The sequence below is a fragment of the Euphorbia lathyris genome, chromosome 3 (assembly GCF_963576675.1).
Source record: "Euphorbia lathyris chromosome 3, ddEupLath1.1, whole genome shotgun sequence".
In the NCBI taxonomy this organism is placed as follows: domain Eukaryota; kingdom Viridiplantae; phylum Streptophyta; class Magnoliopsida; order Malpighiales; family Euphorbiaceae; genus Euphorbia; species Euphorbia lathyris.
Window position 1 is genome coordinate 2512294 of NC_088912.1, and position 20551 is coordinate 2532844.

Consider the following 20551-nt stretch of genomic DNA (forward strand, 5'->3'; position numbering starts at 1 on the left):
ACCTAGCAATAATGATCACCAAGATATATATTAAGATTAGAAAAGAAAAATGCAAGGAGTTTTATATGCAACTTGTTGGTTCATGTCCTGCTTGTTTGGAGATGGTTTATTACTACTTGTCCTTGGCTGGGTTTTTTGTTTTTTGGGGTTTAGTGACATTTCAATATACACTCCCAAAGCCACTATACACTGGAATAACTCCAAAAATATCTATCATGTTCAGGAAGAATAGACCCACTAAGAAATTGCAAACCTGAATTGAAAGCAAATCAAATTATATAAGGTGAACCCAATTAGAGAATCATGACCAACTAAACTCTTGAAACTATGCTGAGTTTGCAAGTTATCAATATGTTTCCTTAAATGATATGGGAGCAGCAAAATATGAATATTTTTTCTTTTTCCACCAGAATGACATATGCGACCATCAATGAAGGATCAACTCCCCCTTCCCCATAATTTGGATTTCAGAAAAACCAATATCAAGCCCTAGATTTTTGTTTCTATCTGCTGAGTCATCAAACTTTTACTTTGTTACATTAGACCCTAGCAATGTGCTTATGATACACATTGAACCCTTGAATTCAACAAATGAAAATATAATAATAACAATAAATGAGTGAAATTAAGTATATCAATGTTGGCTGAAATAATAATTTGAGGGCTCAACTTAAGAAATAAGATGTTAGGAATAATTGAAATTACGATAAACGAAAAATAAGCAAACACACAAGAATGTTAACCCAGTTCGCCACTCGATTAGAATGACTACGTCTGGGGGCACTACCAAGTCAGGATATTTCACTATAATGAATGAGATACGGATTACAGAGAAAGAGGTTACATATATACTCCTGAAACCCTAACCGTCTGAAACCCTAATCGCCCAAAAAAAATTTTTTGGGCCGATGGCCCAACAGGGGCTACCGAAGTTGGGCCTATATATATTAGTCTCCATAAGCTCAACATAATATTCAAGGATTCAGCAAACAGGACTCAGGTTTTTACATAATTTAATTTTTTTAGTAGTGTTAAAATTGTATCTTCAACTCAAGGAACAAATGAGGAAAAGAGACAGCTTGCTGATCTCTTAATTATCACTATCTCAAAAAAGAAAAGGTCAACGCCTTCCTTTAACACTAAGGACAAGTGAATCAGTCCTAGAATTACAAGGTGACGTTAGAGATTTATAATGACTCCTTCAAGGATCACAACAGATTCAATAAGAGGGAAAAATTGCTCATTAATAATTAGACATGGAAAGAATATCTATAATAGGTTAGATAACCATCCAACAAACAAGAGGCTTCCTTGTACACTTCAGCCAAAGAGGAACATATCGAACAGTTGACGTAATATGTCCATATTACATGACAAAATTGAAATCACATGTCTTAACAAATCTAAAACTATTATACTTATTTGAACAGAACTAATTCCCTTGAGACTGTTTCCAATGGTAATACAATGCTAAATGTTGCATGTCTAGGGGACCAGCAACAAACACTCTAATGTGTCATATTTTCCCATATTCTTTTGTGAAGTTTAATATAGTGCAGAACCTATTTTTTTTATCTACTAAAAGAATCATAATTGTACCTGCCCCTAGATCTTTAAAGCCTAATACGGAAAAAATTTCGAGAATGCTATAGACTCCTTCAATGGAATAGTTAATTGGTCAATATATTTCATAACCATCTTGAATGATATACAATTTAAAGGAGGGCTCAAGAAGGCAGATATCAAACACACAACAGAACCATAAAGAAATATGAGAACTACGTCCAATGTCCTTTCGGTACAGCAGAAAAAGAAAGATCAAACCAACTAGTTGATATGGCTTGAAAAGAGGCTGGAAATCTAAATCTGCCACTTCACATGCTGCGGCAATATCAATCTGCAAAAAACGAAGCAACTTCAATTCAAACTAGAGTAATTGACCAACAAAAAATGGAAATCTCATATATTATTGGATAATCACAAGCAAAGAAATCATAGTTATGAAACATATACTTATTTACCAAAGTGAATCACATCACAGGGAATGTTACAACCACGAATGTAATTGTGAATACATTTGTATGTCCACTTACACAGCCATGAATGTGTAGGCATGTAACGGAAATGCAGTTCAACTTAGCCTAATTCAGTCAATCAGCTTATTTGAAGTGAGATCTTCATCACCTAATCAACATAAAGCACCTAAGATAGGTCACTTTTCAGCTATTGATATCATAAAGTTTGTATAGCAAAATTGAGCTAATTACTTTAATCTTAAATGAAATCTTAGACGGTGGATTTCATGTTCTGTTCAGGGATCATCACATATTATCCATAAAATCCTCAAATTTCAATAGAATCTACAATTAGTAGAAAATGTGATGTCTTGCTAAATAATGATTAGGGTGAAATCTAAGATAATGGAAAGGTAAAAATATGTTTAAGGAGAAGCAGAGCCGAGGTGGAGACGGAGGCGGAGAGTCGAAAGTAGTCTGTGTAAAGGGGCTTTCTCTTTATGAGATAGGGAGAGAGAAACGATGTGCTTTTAGGGTTTTATTTGTTTTTATTTATTATCACTTATTTTTGTTTTATTTTGGTGGGAACTTTGCCTCCATAAATTTTGGAAATGATAATAATGAGCGGAATTTTATTTAACTCACTGAAAAATGCAATATTTGATCACTAAAGGTATTCCGATCATTAAAATTATAAAAACTAATGCTTTTAATGATGGTTTATTATACACTCATTAAGTTTTGGTCATTACTACTTGTTTTTCTTGTAGTGTAACAAAATGATTTAGTTTCCTTTTCTAAATAACTATAGTAGTATAAAAAGAAGGCAACATAAGAGAAATTGATATGAATAGAGACATTTAATTGTAACAACAATGAAAAATGAAGATGTTTGGAATTTTTATTCTGATATCAATTATGATGGTCTTGAGTCCAAAGGTTGTGATGGGTAAAATAGTTTCTACTTCTGTGTGCTGCAACGCCGATAGACCAAGTTGCTCAGCTGATTCAGATTGCACAAGCTATTGTTCTGAATGCACAAGGTGGATTTTGCAAGCATGTCAAAAAGCCTTACTGTCATTGCTATTGATCAGTTCATCAATCATCTATGTAATCTTGCATTACCTATGTGTTTCATCTCTTATTATTATCCTATGAAATAAATATATTCCTACTTCTTATGATATTTTTGAGGTTGTTTGTTTTATTTCCGAGTTTTTGGATTATTTTATCTTGTGAATTTGTTTTATTTGATTTCTATAATAATATTAGGGTTCCATTGTTTAAAGGTTTCGAGCGTGTTAACCTAATTGAAATCTTCATAACTTTAATGTTCTACTCTCAGCTTTCACTAAAAAAATATGATATTTCTAATATATGTAGATTTTCATTAGATATGTTATTTCTAATTATAAATTTATTTTCATTTTATAGATAAAAAAAAGCACAACTGATAACAACCCAATATATATTTTGGATGGATGACTCAGACACATTTCTAGAATACATCATTTTTTATTGGAATAATGGAGTCCTATTCTAATTAGGAGCCTAGTTGCCAACAAGGAATACTCATATTTTGTATACAAATAAAATGAGGGAAACTAAAACCACTCAAACACATCCCAAATTATGTACGTCAGCCTTGTTGTTGCCATAGACAGCAGCGCAGAGTTGCTACCTTTAAGCAATAGTAACTCATTAATGGGTTAGATGTAGGTGTGTTAATATTCAATTAATGTCCAATTAGATGTTATCAATTTCCAAATTCAATGAACCAATAATCATGTGAGGAATCCAATTCCAAAAGAAAACCAATTAAGTACTTATTGTATATTTTCTCAAAAAAAACTTCTTATACATTTATTCTATTTAATAAGTAGTCTGAATGATAACATGAAATTGCAAATCAAATTTGTAAGTGAGAAATCTTTTATCAGATAAAAGAAGGTTAAATTGGCAGAAGCAAGGAAATTGTGCCACAATCATACCCTGTTGGTACTTGTGTGAGTTTTGGTAACTGAATTTCTATTGGTTCTTTCTGTTTGTGTAATTCTTCTATCCTTCACTTCCAAATTTGTAATTCTACTTGTGAATGAAGAAAGTAGTAAAACTGTACAGAAATCCCAACAGCATGGTGTACAAAATATGTTAAAAAACCACAGTTTCAGTTTCAGTTTCTTATAATAGAGAAGCTACCCCAAAGATTTCGGTTTATTCCATTTTCTAAAGTTATCTCGGGATTATATTATATTTGTTCATGAAACAAAAAATTCTAGAAAATGCTTGCTATGTTAACACACAACCCTAACTAAATGGCAAATCCTTTGCAGTTGAATGGTCTTATAATAAGGGACTTTGTGTTCATAGAAATTGTTCTCTGTTTCGCTTCTAAGAATTACATGTTATTTAGGACTTTGTCTTACAAGCATTCAATGATGATACACTTTTTTTTATTGATTTGACTCCCGGTATATCTATGGAATGAGGAATTATAGGCCTTCCCTTTTGACACAATGAGACTTTTAAACCTATTAATTTTAAATCTAGTATATTTTTTTAGCAACACGGCTGTGACTCGTACTTGTTTGATAAAAGTGGTCCAAATATATACTAGAAAATTGTACAGATGAATGGATATATAGCTTCCTTTGTCCATCTAATGGTTAATATATTACATTGTGTTTCCTTTATATGTTACTTAACTTGAGCCACAGAATCACGGTATCTTATGAGCTTTGTCAATTTAAAATAAATATGGACAGGATTGAGTATTTCTAAATATATAAATAAAAGAAAAATGTTTGCCTAAATATTCCGAAGTACCTGTTGGTGAAAAATAGATATCATCAATAAATTGAATTACTAACATAAATGGATTGATTAGATAGTTTAATCAGGATATAGGTAGAACCTCAAGTTATTTATTGTTGAGACGAATTTATTCACAATAGTCTTTTATCATTCGTGCTTTTGATCATTTTTATGTTCGGGGTCAATGCCATTTGTTGGGTAGCAGATTGTCCATTTGACATATAAACCAAAGTTTAAGGTTGTTAGAACTGCTAGAGGATGATGTGAGTATTATTTGTTTCACTACACTTTTATTTGATTGCAAATTGTTTATCATTGTTAGTTGAATTGACAACTTTACTTTACCATCATTGCAAAATGTTTAGTCATTGTTCCTAGACAGAACCCAACTTTAATAATACTTTGCTAAATCAAGCTATTAAACACAGGACGAAACCTTTCTTCCTATCAGGCGCTACTACTTTGTATCTACTATCCAAAGATCTTTTTTAGGTAGTCAAAAATAGACCCAAATAGAATTCGTACTGTGCAATATGAACTCATATTAGGGGTGGGCTGCTTGCATTTTCTGACAATTTCACCAATGTTTTAAAGAAAGAGACAAGTCAACTCATCCCATTATTGTGTTGGATTAATTTTGTTGCTTTCCGAGTTTCTGTTCCAACATATATATCTCCTTACTTTTCACAATTATATTAATCTAAAGTTGTTTTCACTATCCAATTGTCATTATAGTTCAATAAATTTTTTGATTTATTCAAATTAACCAGAGATAGATCAACCAAAGGCACACCCATAGAAGCTTACTTATAGTTCCGTTATTTTACACTCTAAACTCTAAACCCCATTGAAAATCACATTTTACATTCAATATCATCGGGTTCTGTTATTTTGATTTCATTTTGCTGTCCGCTAAGCAAATCCAAGTCTCTCAAATTTAATCAAGTAATGGAATGTATAAGAAGAATACTCATTACTTTCCATGAAATAATAATAATTCTGAACATGTGTCTTGACAAAAAAAAAAGGTGAAGTAAATCAACTCTGAGTTCTTGAAATCTCTATCCTTTTTAACAAATGAATGTTGTCAAGTTTTTTTGTCATGTAATCAGTTTTTTTGTTTTGTAAATGTTACTAAATCACACAAAAAAAAAAATGTGACAACTTTTTTTAGAACTAAGGAGTAGTGAAACATCTCTATTTTATAATGATATATAAAATAGTGAAACATCTCTATTTTACAGTTAACAACCAATTGAAAGTATAAAATTGGTCTAAAAACTTCAACTGCGGTCCCGATTTTGTCGAATTGCATTCAGCAACCCCCTATTTCTCAATTAAATTTGTTGGATACAAAAAATGGGAGACACACTCAACCACATGTCAAAATGTTCACCACTTACCAAAAAGAAAATTTCAAATAGACAAATAATTAGGAACTTTGAAAGTTCAGTTCACGGGAAAGTTGAAGAATGGAGAGTTATTAAACACAATTCAATAAAAATAGAGGCTTATTAAATGCAACTGGAGAAAAATTAAGCATACTATATATAGTTTGGTTTTTATATTGGATATAAGTCATGGTTTAAATCTATATATGTCATATTTGACACATTTAGCATGATGTAATTTTATTTGTATAAAAGTTTCATTAATTAATTATAGTTTGTAATTTTCTACTAATTCTAATCCCACACTGTTACATAACAATAGCTTTACATAACTTATTAGTTTCAACCATAACAACTTATATCGCTGAGCTTGGTAGCACAAGCTTGTGACCCAAGTGGGAGCAACAATGTGATGGAACATTACTCTGACTCAGAAGTTCGAGTTCGATGTAGCTAACATCTGGCTGGCCCGTTCCAAGCTGAGAGTTTAACCATGTTGTTTCTACGAAGGTTGAGATGGTTTGGTTCCTAGAGCGGAGGGCACCGCGTGAGGCTGGGTTCACAGAGCAGCGACAACCTCCCGCTCCTAGCAGTGGAAGGAATACCGGCTAGTGGCTACTCGAGCTCACATGGTCTAACGAGTCAAGCTAACTGAACCATCACTTTTTTGTTGATCGGCCTCCTTGCAATATGTGTTAGCAGAAAATGAACCAAATCCAACTGCATCTTCTATAGGAATTCCTTTTAGCAAAGCACAAATCAAGAGGAATACATGTACAAAAAATAACTAGGTTTGTTACATTTCCAATAATTATGATTAAAAGATGCATAAAATTTCAGATTGTTTATTAATTAAAGCACTCAACATAGGACCCAAGCAAAATATAATCCAAAACTCAAAATAAATGTGGAATTAAACTGCTTATGCTGAAAAATAATTACAAATAAACAAAATATAACATTGAGATGTAAATATTTTCTATTTAATAGTTTATAACGTATCATATTTCAGTAATTGATCTACCACATACTGTATAATGTTTTCAATATAAAATTGCATTACCAAATTGAAAATAATTCAATAAGTTAATTTTCACAAAATTTAACAAGTTTCTATAACAACTACTTCCAACTGTATGTGTCAAATGCAAAATCTAGGGATCAGGTACCAAAATTTCCTCAATGTTTTTAGAAAAGTTCTATTTAGTACCATTTTACAGAAACTCATTATTTTAGGATCAACGTTTACTAATATCGTCCTAGGGAATGGAACTTTGGACTAATTTAGTATCATTTTACAAATCTTGAGACATCAAGCTCCCTTGGGCGGCCCGGTCGCATTACGCGTCCCCGCTGAGCGAGGGTCCGGGGAGGGGTCCCACCACAAGGGTGTATTGGGGGCAAGCCTTCCCTTGCCAATTTAATTGGCAAGAGGCCGCTCCTAAGACTCGAACCCGTGACCTCTGGTCACACGGCAACAACGTTTTACCGTTGCGCCAAGGCTCGCCCTCTTAGACATCAAGCTCCCTTATTTAGGTAAAATAGTACAATTTCACAAAAGGTAAGACTAATAAAATGTATTACTTCTGTTTAGTTTATTATCTTTATTATGCACTTTTTTTCTTCTTGTTAATAATACTTAGTCGTGGTTTGTAGTTGGGTTTATGTGTGCTGACCATGGGATATCTAGACTCTTCTACTTTCACGTTACTTTTTTTTTTTTGAAGAAATATAGTTTAAGCTTTTAGTTTAATTAATGTCTAGTGGAGATGCGGGGGTCGCACCCCGTTCTTCTCTCGCATGCAAAGCAAGCGCTCTACCATTTAAGCTACATCCCCATAACTTCATTATTTTATAAGTAATTTGTCTTCATGATTCCTTTATCCAATTTAGGGATCGAAACTCTACAATTGTTCACTTTATAACGGAGAGAATTAAAGAATATTGTTAATTTACTATTTGGATGCATTGAGCTTTATAGATGATAAAAGAGGATATGAGAAGTTGAAGATAAATGATAAATATATTAAAGTCCTCTACACTTGATTTATAAAAATGATTGATACTTCATTTTGAAGATGTCTTTGTTAGTTCCTTAAACTTATTTGAAGTATTTTATTGACTCCATCAAATTACTTTCGCCTGATTTAAGTCTCATTTCCAATTGTGTTCCCAAAACTGAAGAGTATTAATGTTTTATCCTTTCCTAAACTTGAATGTTTTTATAGTGGGAATTGTACCATATATTTGCCAGTATTGAAAAGCTTGAGCATTTTCGGCTGTAATGCTATCCAGACTTTCTCAAATGGATTCTTGAGAGCACGCCAAATCTGCATAAAGTACCAATTGATTTTATGAATCCCACCTTAATGCAATTCTGCCAATTTTAGCAGGAACAATTTTACCAGTTGTTTTCCTGCACAATAACCTCAAATGCATCTTCATAACTGCAGGCATTCATATATCGGTTGTGCTCAACCACACAGGTCTTATGGAAGAACAATGAAAAAATTAATGATCAATAGTCTCATTTCCAAACAAACAAAGGCTACACTGCAATATCCTGCACTGTTTTATTAAAATAAAAAACGGATCGTTAAGAACTAGTATAATATGAAAAACAAGCCATAAAATAAACCTGCAGCCAGGAATAAAAGCTTGTCCCCACACCAATTTACAGTAGAACTTGATTCCCTTCTTTCAAGGAACTAGCCAAGCACATGCAATATTATAGACTTAAACACTATCTCATCTCTTGAAAAAAATTAGTGCAGTGCCTTGTTTTTTTTTAATTAAATTAAATAATTAATGTGTGAAATCTAATTGGATAGAACAATTCAAACTGACCATTTGAGCCTTTTATCTAGCAAAGAGAGTTAAATATTTAGCTTTAACCAAATCGAAAAATTGATCGGTTTCAGTCGAACCGGTCCAATATATTGATCTAAATTTCATATGATTTCATGCTTTAATTTTTTGAGGATTGTATAATCTTTTTTATGACAAAATGGTAATGGTTAATTTCATTGTTAGCCAGCAAATTGATAGCATTGTTAACAGCAAAGGACATTTTTTATATTAAAAGGCGATAAAAATGCCGATTTAAAATGGGTTGAGTTATTTACAAAAATAACAAATTAGAATAAATAAGAGTTCTGAGACATAGTAAAGTTTACAATCATTGTATAGTCAAATTCCAAAACCACTTTTTCCTTTAAAAAATTCCTCAAAACCACTTCTTTTTCCTATATAATATTTGAAGTATTTGATTAATTATGTTTTCAAAAAATACATAAAATATAATATATATGTGCAGGGACGGCTCAAGCATTTTAGAAGCCCCATGTCCTAGTTTTGATACCTTGGCTTTTTGTAAATATAATTTAATAAAAGTTAAATTTAATTAATCTTTTATAGAAAAAAAATAAACATGAAACTTTTGAGATAATTTATATAGAATAAAACATTTAACAATTGTATTATTGTTAAGGTAAGTACACAAAAAGACATGTGGTTGTCACGGTTTATTCAAATGCCAGTACTACGTAGAAAATTGGTACATAATTTTGGAACTCACTCGCTAAATTATTAAAATGTTTCTGTTTAAATTTACATATCATCAACTCTGTAAAATTTATACACACAAACAAGCATTTACAAAATCAGGAGCTGCTACCTAAAGAGTGTAGATTGTATAAATAGTAAAATTGGACTTGTACATTTCCAACCAAAAATCAATTTTACTCCTAATTAAAAGACAATTTAAAAAATTTATTCGATGTTTATGTTACCAACATTAATTAAGTCTGTGACAATTTCTTATAAAAACTTTGAAAAGAAAATTATGTTAACAACAACAGTCAACAACCAACAATATTGATAAAAGCTATCCATCTTCAATAGCCTCCACTTGGTTTGTTGTTGTCTTTCCCACCCTAAACAACTAGAATTTTAAGTTAAATAAAGTATTAGAAACCTATATTAAAAAACAAGAACACAAACCGTGTATCAAAATGAATAGTACCTTATACCAAGTTTGTCCTCTTCTAATGTCTTCAATTTTTCTTTATTATAAGGTAGAGGACGACAAATGAGCCCGAGATATCTCTAATGTCTTCAATAAAAATTCAGGAGGTTTATCAAAAAAATTGAATTGTTCTGCCCACAAGTATGACCAATCTCTACATTTAGCAAATGTTGGTTTTATTTTATTATCCTTCCTATAATATTCTTGCAAGTTTCACAAGATCTCCCTTTAACCTTAATCCATTTCACGATACCTTTACAATCTATGTCCAACAAAATAGAAATGGATGGTTGTCTCACAGCCACTAGTTGAGGGATGAGTGCCATATTTAACGCATTGAAGACCCCATTTGCTTCCATATAGTAGATTTCGTCTCCTAGAGATTCCCAAACCCAACAAACCTAGTTACAATATTCGTCCCAGATAATGGACACAAAACCTAACATACCATTTTTTTACCTGTCCATATTTATTTTCCAAGACCTAGTCGGGGGAGTTCAAATATCTATTTCAACTACCCCCGACTAGGGCTTGGAAAATAAACACTATCTGTTCAAAAAAAGATGGTACATTAGTTTTGTGTCCATTATCTGGGACGAATATTGTATCTGGGTTTGTTGGGTTTGTGAATCTCTAGGAGACAAAATCGACTATGTGGAAGCAAATGGGGTCTTGAATGTAACCCCCTCACTTGGATCACATGATATCTCACACAATATCAGTTATAGACATGCTTTCAATACTCAATCATATAAACTTCAATCTCATATAAACTTTACAGATTATACATAAGAGAAAGCATTTACAATACACGTTTAAGTCATTATCCTGCATAGAGGATTTACAAAACAAAAGTACATCACAAGACTCCAAAATGCCTAGATGAGAATGGACTGACACTGCTGGTGCGACCTTAAGCAAGAAGAACTCCACCTAACCTGTAAAATCTGTTGGCAAGGGGTGAGCTGCCTACTCATTAAACATATTACGCATATATGTATATACAAAAGTAATGTAAAGAGCACAAATCAAAATATATCATCAGTACCAAGTTAGAATTTATTCACCTGTTTCATTTATTATAGTAATACTTATTTTAGAAAGGCCTTGCTGTACTTAGACAATATATATAAAATGTTCCTTGGGCCCAATCTGTATTCCGGCTCACTAAATTCGGAATACAATCATCTGTGCTACGGAGGAGTTACACTCAACTCACGTACTCATATATCTCAACACATGTGCTTCCGGCTCACAATATTCGGATAGCACTTTCAACTTGGACCATTTCACATATCCATCTAAGCAAGCTCATATTCATTTATAATCCAACCATTATCCAGTTCCAGTATGTGCACAAGGCTCAACATGCCGTATTTACTCATAACACTGCAACATACTCAATCATATCACTTTCTTATCAATCATAGCGTATCACAAACACTCAAACATGATTCACATCATTCACATAAGATTCAACCACATCTCACACTCAACAAGTCACAAGGCACAATACACTCATACACATATATAAGCAATATGCTTACCGTCGCACTTGGTTCGATCTATTCAACACGATCGGGTGTGCGTTCAATTGCACCTTGCCCTCCTAATGTCACATAACATTGATCCAATTAGCCTTAACATAAACTTAATGAAAATATAAACTAAGGATGCTATATGATTTACAAGACACTAATGCCACAAAGTTCATGCAATCTAATCCTTTTGTCTTAGATCATCACATGACCTACTTGCACACATTCTGTCATAACTTTCTCTATATGAATCCAAATTCCCTGATTCTTGAACCTACTGAAACTAGACATATATGGGTAGAACATATCCAAAATTCACATTAATATCACTTCTACACAATATATGGCATGCCAAATGATTCTGTCCTGTTTCCAGCCAAGAAACAGACTACCCAGCTTTGCCTCTACCATAATGCACTCAACCTAGCTCACACTAAGTATAATGGATTGCCAAATCCTTTACAGAAATATACTTCAAGTAGTTAGGAACACTTTTGTATCAAGAAACATTCTCCAATTCGGAATCTAAGATCCTCAAAATGCTACATCAACATGGCTGCCTCACATGACATTCAATTTCGAGGCAGTCATGATCCATCTAGGTTTTCTTCCTCTATATATGGAATTAAAGTCCCATATTTTACAGAGGGTTTCATAACACATATAGGAACATAGTTTATTCTTTATGTATCTTCAAATTCGAACAATATCAATATGAAAAACATGCTCCAAAATGACGGAAAGCAGTACCCTAGATTTCTGTTTAGGGCACTTGATACATATCTTTCATTTGGACAACCTATAACCACTTCAAACAACACCAAAACTCAAAAAACTCAATAATAACTCATCCACAACAACTCCTATCATCATACCTAGGTATTTCATAATTTCAAACTCATAGAAAAGAAGCTAAAACAACATACTAACCTTCAAGTTGTGTCTATCACCTAGTATGCTTCCTAACTTAACTTGTTTGGCTTGACAATGGAAGAAATTGGAAGAGTTTTCTTTGGAGGATGTTAGGGTATGAAAAGGGAAGGTTTGCTGAAGCTTTGGTCGAAATTGTGGCTGGAAAGCATAAAGAATGAGTTGTGTACATCCATTTGAAATGAAGAGGTGCATTTTGTCTCAATCTTGGGTGACATCATGCTTAAGTGAGGTGCTTGTTCACAAAACTCATTTCCAGCCCTCCACAAGTCTAATTTAATCAATTAAGGACATGTTCATTCATTCATTTAAGTCCTAACTCAATTAACCAAACGTTACATCTTAATGACACACTAATCGTCTACTAATCGCATGATAATCGCATTATGCATACGAAACTTCCGATGCCAATGAGATGAATATAAAATGTATGTATTCAATCATGAAAACATATATGAATGTGGGAAGATTTATATGTTAGAGTTTAGGGATGTTACAGTTCTTCCCCCCTTAAAGAATTTCGTCCCCGAAATTCACTTACCAGAAGCTTCAAATAGGTAAGGATATTGTGTCCTCATATTTTCTTCTACCTCCCAAGTTGCCTCATCAAGTGTTTGATTATGACTCCATCTCACCTTAACCATTGGAATTTCACGGTTTCTGAGTCGTTTCATTTCTCGTCCCAAAATCTCTAAAGGTTGCTCACGAATAGTCAAGTCTGTGTTCACTATTGCAATCTCAGGTTCAGGAATCATATGACTTGGGTCTGATCTATATCTTTTTAATACTGACACATGAAATACATCATGTATTAAAGACAATTCTGGTGGTAAAGCTAACCTATAAGCCAATGGTCCAACTCTCTCAATGATCTCATAAGGCCCAATGTATCTTGGATTCAACTTCCCTCTTCTACCAAAACGAACTATTCCTTTCCATGGGGATATTTTTAAAAACACTTTATCTCCAACTTTATATTCCATCTCCCTTCGGCGCTGATCCACATAAGCTTTCTGACGTTCTTGTGCAGCTTTTAAATACTTCTTTATGACATTGATCTTCTCAACCGTTTCCTGGACTAACTCAGGTCCTTCCAATTGCCTCATTCCTTCAACATCCCAACATATAGGGCTTCTACACGGTCTTCCATATAATGCCTCATAAGGTGCCATGCCTATACTCGAATGATAACCATTATTATAAGCAAACTCCATAAGAGGTAAATGTATATCCCACTCACCTTGGAAATTAAGAACACAAGCTCTCATCATATCCTCTAAGGTCTGAATAGTTCTTTCTGATTGTCCATCTGTCTGTGGATGAAAAGCTGTACTGAAATGCAATTTTGTTCCCAAGGAGTGTTGCAAACTGCCCCAAAATCTAGATGTGAATCTAGGATCACGATCTGAAACAATGGATATAGGTACTCCATGCAATCTCACAATTTGTTCCACATAAAGTCTAGCCAATTTATCCATCGAGTCTGTCTATTGAACCGGTAGAAAGTGAGCAGATTTCGTAAGTCTATCTACTATCACCCATATACTATCGTGTCTACGCCTTGTTCTTGGTAATCCCATCACAAAATCCATAGTGATCCTCTCCCATTTCCACTCTGGTATGGTTAAAGGTTTTAGTTTTCCCACGGGAGCTTGATGCTCAGCTTTAACCTGTTGACATGTCAAACATTTGGAAACAAAATCAGATACATCTTTCTTCATTGTAGGCCACCAGTAAAAAGGTCTCAAATTTCTGTACATCTTTGTCATTCCTGGGTGCATAGCATAAGGAGAATTATGTGCTTCCTGTAAAATTTCTGATCTTAAATCTGCTACATCTGGAACACATAATCGACTTCATAACATCATAGTCCCATCATCTTCCACAGAAATATCAGGTCTCTTACCTTGTTGTACACGATCTCTCATTTTCTGTAAATAAGGATCATGCTACTGTGCTTCTTGGATCCTTTCTTTCAAATCTGGTTTTACCCGTAGTGTAGCCATCAAACCTGTTACTTCATTTACTTCTAACTGCACATCCATGGCTCGTATCTCCACTAGTGAATTCAAACTATAACTCTTCATACTAGCCACAATATCAACACTCTTTCTACTCAAAGCATCTGCAACCACATTAGCTTTTCCTGGATGGTAATCTATTGTATAATCATAATCTTTGAATAGCTCAATCCATCTCATTTGTCTTAGGTTCAACTCCTTTTGTGTAAAGATGTACTTCAAACTCTTGTGATCAGTGAGAATCTGAAATGTCTCCCCATATAGGTAATGTCTCCATACCTTCAATGCATGGATGACTGCTGCCAACTCTAAGTCGTGTGTGGGGTAATTCATCTCATGAGGTCTCAATTGCCTAGAAGCATATGCAATAACTTTCCCATTTTGCATTAGAACACATCCCAAACCTTGTCCCGAGGCATCTGTATAAACAACAAAGCCACCACCTTCAAAAGGTAACACTAACACTGGTGTGGAAGTTAATCTCTTCTTTAGTTCCTCAAAGTTTTGGTGACATTTATCATTCCACTGGAATACAACTCCCTTTCTCAGCAATTTAGTTAATGGACCTGCATTTAGAGAAAAACCCTCTACAAATCTCCTGTAATAACCAGCTAACCCAAGAAAACTCCTAAGCTCTGTAACATTCTTTGGCGGTTCCCACTCATCAATAGCTTTAATTTTGGAAGGGTCGGGTTGAACCCCTTCACCTGACACCACATGACCAAGGAATACAACTTCATCCATCCAAAATTCACATTTGCTCAGCTTTGCATACATCTGATTATCTCTTAAAATTTTCAAAACAATTCTCAAATGTTGTTCATGCTCACCCACAGTTCTTGAGTACACTAGGATATCATCAATGAACACCACAACAAACTTATCTAGATATGGCTGAAAAGTCTTGTTCATTAATGCCATGAAAGCTGCAGGAGCATTAGTCAAGCCAAAAGGCATCACAAGAAACTCAAAATGACCATACCTTGTACGAAAAGCAGTTTTAGGTATGTCAGCTTCGGCAACTCTCAACTGCCAATAGCCCGATCTTAGATCAATCTTTGAAAAATGACGAGCTCCTCTAAGTTGATCTAGCAAATTATCAATTCGAGGCAATGGATACTTGTTTTTCACACTCAGCCCTCAACTAGTGGTTGTAAGACAACCATCCACTTCTATTTTGTTGGCCACAGATTGTAAAGGTATCATGAAATGGACTAAGGGTAAAGGGACATTGTGTAAAAGTTGCAAGAATACTATAGGAAGGATAATAAAAAAGCAGGAGTTGTTAAATCGTGAGATTAGTCATACTTGTCGTTTGAGCAACAATGTTGCAGACTTGTTGGCAAAACATGTAGCCAATTCCCACCTAAAATATTGCTAAAAGTATGAATTAAATTCAGTAAAAATATTGGTAAACAAGTTATATCATTGGAACAAAAAATATGAAAAAATGATCCCAAGCTAGATGGTAGTAGAAATACCAGATAATAGGGAATCTTAATCACTGGCAAAGGTGATGAAGTAATCTCTTGGCTAACTCTGTAGTTTTAACTTCAAGGACCGACAACAGATCTATTCATCATAACTTGATTGTGATATTTGAGGTGTATGCAGAAGTTGCATTGTATTTCCTGGATTCTTCCATCTGCACAAAAATTAAGAAAATTGCATGAAGCATTTCTATATGTCAAAGGAAATAAAAAAGTGAAATGCCTTAAGCAAAATTTACTAGTTCATTTGAACCACTTCCAAACAAATATAGCATAACCTTGCATTTGATTTCCCCTATTGTATAATTTGACAGTTGACATTAAAAGCACCACCAAAATACTTGCATGTTCCTAATAATGTAAAGCAAATCTATTTAATAACTACAATCTCTTGTATCTCCAAGGCCATTCCTAGACTTATTCCTAGACTTATTCATAACAAAGAATTTTGAAGAATACTTAAGAAAAACATCAACGAAAACTGTAAAACCAAATGAACATAAGTGTGAAAACGAAGTCCAAATCTACTGAATTACTTTTTTTTTTCTGAATGATACAGGTTCAACAAATTTTGCAAGACAAAGTCCAATTCAAAAAAACCTATGATCCACGTAAATGAAAACAGAAGCAGAAAAACGAATTTCTAAAAAACACACAAAATGGAAACATGGGGGGAACTTATAAATATTAAAAATATAGGACCATATAAAAAATAAAAAATAAAATAAACATGAAAATAATAATAAATTATAAATAAATAGAATAATTATTTGTAAAACAGTAACAAAGTTTGACATTCATACCATGATGGTCTTTAAAATTAAATTCTTTATGTTAAAAGAATAAAAAATAATAAAAAAGAGTCCAAAACTTCTCATTGATAAAAATAAAATAAAGAGTCTAACAACAACATACGAGCCCAACTACAAGATTCCAAAAGCATCCGACCACACATTCTAGAAGAAACAAAAAAAAAACCAACAAGAACAAGAACTTCTGTTTGAGCCTTATTCTTGGTCTTCTGATTTCTCAAGAGTTTGCAGTAAACAGAGTAAACAACATACTTGAAGGAGAAAAAGAAATCACAGAAATTGCTAGACTCAAAGAAGAACAAGTTTGCATGTAAATAGAGAAAAAACCCAGACCAGACTCGAAGAAGAAGAAATCGCCATACTCCAAGAAGAAGAATGGCAATAGGTACAAACAGGTTTGGGTTTAGACGCTGAAACTATTTCATATTCTGGAAACATGTTTAAATTTTTCTATAATTACAGAAACGTGCCTGGAAAGGTTTCGTTTCCATTTCCGTACCTTCAGTTTCCCACCTCTTGTGGAAACATTGAAACGTTGGTCCAAGAACTTTTCCCTACTTCATAGCAAAAAGCTTATAACTAAATTTATACCGGGTAAAGATGGGAGCAATACTGGAAGATTACTTGGACTATCAGCTTCTTCATGCTTTGGTTTCTTCAACTCCACCTCTATTGAAGTAATAAAATTTTGCACCCAAATTCTCATCTTTAACTTTCAAATTGTTGTCCACGCCAAGAATAAAACCAGCTCCTTTGCAGTTTGCTGATTAAGAGCTTAATTTTCTTGCTTTTCCACAGTAATCTCATCTTTGTATTTCTTGCTCTTTCATAGCAACCTCATTAGAGGTCTCTAAATTGCCATTCTCCAGATTCTTTCTCTTCTATTGCAGCCTCGTTTAGAGACTCTTGATTTATATGAGAAGAGACATCCATAATTTTCAAATATTGAGAAGCCAATGAAAATGGAAAAAGATCCATAAGAGTTATCACATCTGCTAGTGATTTCCTGATTTCTCCACCAGAGACATCTTCAACTACAGGTGTATCTTCCTTATCCTCTACAAGCATCTCTGTTATGCACCGTCTGTCAGAACATGTTCTGAACCTTGAACTGCATCCAAATCTGATTTTTAATTTAAAGTAGAAAACATCAAGTACAACAAGTAAACTAATAAAATAGGCATAATAATTCTAATCAATACACATTTCAGGAAAGGAAAAATAAAAATCAATTGAAGGGCGATACTACATTTGGCAAGTATTTTTTAATTGATATTCAACCTGTCTGTAATTGCTATTTATGCAGACAAATTCCCACCATAGTTCAATGCATCCTTACAAATAAGCTAGATGTATTGTCTATGTTCCTAACTCTCCCTCAACAAATAAATAGCATCCTCACACTTCTCACAAATGATGGAAAAGATGACCTTATAATCTCTGTAGAAAAGATGACCTTTTAAGGTTCTCCTTGAGATGATTAAATATGCATCAAGTGAACACGAAATGAATAACTTACAAGTTCAATATGATGAAGTTTGTGTATCAAGTTCTTATATTTATATCAAAAAATGTAGTTCTAAAAGAACACAAAATTATTATTTTTCCTGTACGTCTTTTCAGCAATCAAACAGAGCACTACATAATTTTATTAACAGATAGTTTTACATTCAAATGATATATATATAGCATAATAGTGTATAAATACAATAACTTACATTCAACCCATCATGGTTCCTTATATGAGTGTACACAAACAACACATGCATTTACTGGCTAATCTAATACACAAGTTTGCAAGATATGTAAAGTCAGCTTATAACATATTTTCATATATAACACCCTTCCTAACTTATGAAACAAAAAATAAGAAAACAAATATATATTATTCATAGAGTGTTGAAGCTTAGGGAGTTCCACACACAATGAAACTTTTACTGTATTTTTTAAACTTAATGAAATGTTTAAGGCCAACCAATGTATTTTAACACTCACTCACCACCCCAGATTCCTAGCAATAATGTCCGATCCAAATAATTTTTACAATTCACAAACTTTTAATCCCTGATATATTCCAACCTGTTAGTGAATTTAATGAAGAGTACATAATAGAACACAATGACTACAAACGGAAACCAAGATGAATAATTATAAAGAATGAATCATACCATGGTTGTTGAGTTGGTCTACGGTTTACTGGCCAATGGAACGCTCCAACTTCAGCAGCTTCAGGACCCAGCAGCTCTTCGACCAGTTGCATCAACTTCAGACCCATGTAGCCATTTCATTTTCATTTTCAAGATTTATCCCACCACATACCATTTTTAGACAGTGAAATCCCCATTTCCCTTTTTGGCTTCAAGATCTGTAACCCCTCCAAACCAACCTACATACACCTCATACAATCACAAATAGCAAGAAGAGACAAGGAGATACAAGTAGATTATTGACGTAACATGACCTAAGCTTAGAATCATCAAGATTAGAGGGAATTACCTATGTTGTACTGTGACACCAACCATAGCACAATCAACCAACAATGGGAATAGAGTTGACTGAAAGGAAGACAGGAAGAAATAAGGTTTGAGTGAGAGGAATAGTTAGATCTGCCGTTTGAGAGAAAAGAGAGGGAGAGGTGGAACATGAATAGAGAATAAACTCTTTTTATATGCCTGAAGATAGGGTTTTAATTTGGACCGTCTGATCAAAGATGAATCAACGGTGTACAACAAGTCTCTCCATTGAAAATTACAATTTTGCCCTATATTATTGGGAGAATTATGTATTGGAAATCTTTCATTTTGTTTTTCCGTTGTTACTTTTTAGAGATAATATACCTGTTATCTTTAAATTATTACTTCAAAAAAAGAAAAAATCTCTAAATTATCCTTTAAGTTGTTAATTACTTTGTTAATATCCTTTCACATTTTAATTACTTCTGTAATTATCTCATGTACTTTGTCCATCACTAGGTCCTTGGCTTTCAATTGAAAAAAATTGTTCTAAGATTTTAACTTGCCCCAAATTTTCATAAGTCCCATTGCTTAAATAACCTTTATGTTTCTATAGAATTAGTTGGATGTAAAAAATAGAAAACATACTGTGTCACGTGTCAAAATGTTCGCTAAGTACGAGAAAGAAAACGTCAAATAGACAAATAGTTATGAATTTTGAAAGTTCAGGGACAGTTGAAATTGTAGGGTGGGTGAATGTTATTGGACAAAGAAGGGGTTGTTGGATGTTAGTGGATCAAAATGGGATTATTGAATGCAATTGGACAATAATAAAGTGTTATCGGATGCAATTGGACAAGAATACAATGTCATTTAGAACTTTTAAAATCAACTCTTATATAGCCTTATAAATACAATTACCTTGATATTAGAACTTATACTATGAATGGTAGCGGTTATCTTGAGAATCGTTTCTCACGTTTTTAAATGTGGTTATAGCTAAAGAGGTTTGTTAACTTCTAAGGGTAAAATTGAGGGTTAAATGCGTGTATAAAGGTTA